We start from the raw sequence: 1373 nt of genomic DNA on the forward strand, positions 1-1373 counted from the left end.
TAGCTGTGGAAAGAAAGGCATGCACTCAGAGGCTAAGATACACGTGACCCCTTCCAATACAGGGCTGGCCCTGACCCTGGTAAACCATCCCATAAAGAGATGACTATTTACTCTAGGCAGAGGCCTGGTGGGTGTGGGTCGAGTGCCAGGAAGCCAGTGAGCTGGCCGTTGGAATGCGAGTGTGGGAGGGGTGGGGGGAAGTGGCCACTGGCTTCCACTGAGTCACAGAGGACTGAGTCCGGGAGGGTGGCTGGCCCCACTTGGTGCAGCAGGAAGAAGCAAGGTCAGAAGAGTCAGAGGTTGGGTGGGGCAGGGAGGGGAGGCCGGCTGTCTCAGGCCCCAGCGGATCTCAGAGGTGGCCGGCAAGCAGGCCTCTGATGAAAACACTGCCCAGCGAACACCCCCCGGGATCCAGTTGGTGATCCAGAAGGCTCCTTCTGGGATGTAAATCAGGGTTGCCATGAGAACATCCAGAACCTTGCCTTTGTCTGGTTTGAAATTCTAAAGTTGCTGGGCTAGGGCGTCCAGTACAGATGCTGCAAAGTAAAGACTTAGGGTCCTTCAGCTGCCACTCCTCCCCAGGGTGAGGATCTCAAGCATGAGCAAGCTTCGAGACATTTTAAAAATGGGGAGGAAGAAAAGCTGAGGCTTAGAAGCCAGTCGAAAGAATAGAATGGTTGGAGGGGATGCGGACAGAATGCGAAAATGAAGTAACGCCAGCTATAGGACGGACTGCTGGTTAGTCACGGTGTAATGTGAGTGTGCAGTCCCAGCTCTGCTTTATAAAGTGGAAAGGGATTACCGTGGAGAGAGGAAGTGTGCGGCCAGTCAGACAGCTGCCGGCCTCCTGCAGAGCTCAGGGCCCAGCAGAAACCCAAGCTCCCTGCCCCAGGAGCCCTGGAGAGAGAGTTCACTCCTGCCCTCTGCCCGATGGGCCCCCAACCTCCACAGCACTCTTCCGGACCCACCCGCCCTCTGGCCTGCGTGGCCACTCTCCCTGTTCCTGTCTCTGTAGAGCCTTCTTCCTCCTCCGCCTCGTCCTCCTCCTCACCTGGGCCGCTCGCTCTCCTCTCCATCCTTCAAGGCCATCCTCCAGAATCACTCCAGCCCTCACTGAACACGGCTGTGTCCATTCCTGGGGCTCCTCGGACTACAGGTGTGGGCACCCGGCTTGCACTGGCGAAAAATAAAAAGCAGGGAAAGCACATAACCAGGGAGCGAAAGCGTTTTCCTCAGCCTTCTTAGGGCCCCTGGCCGTGTCTGAAAATTAGACTGACAAAGACAGGCTAACCGCAGAAAAGCATACAGATTTATTTCATCTAAGTCTTGTGTGACACAGGAACCTTCATAAGGAAATGAAGACCTGAAGGAAC

The sequence above is a fragment of the Herpailurus yagouaroundi genome, unplaced genomic scaffold (assembly GCF_014898765.1).
Source record: "Herpailurus yagouaroundi ecotype Mexico unplaced genomic scaffold, PumYag 221, whole genome shotgun sequence".
In the NCBI taxonomy this organism is placed as follows: domain Eukaryota; kingdom Metazoa; phylum Chordata; class Mammalia; order Carnivora; family Felidae; genus Herpailurus; species Herpailurus yagouaroundi.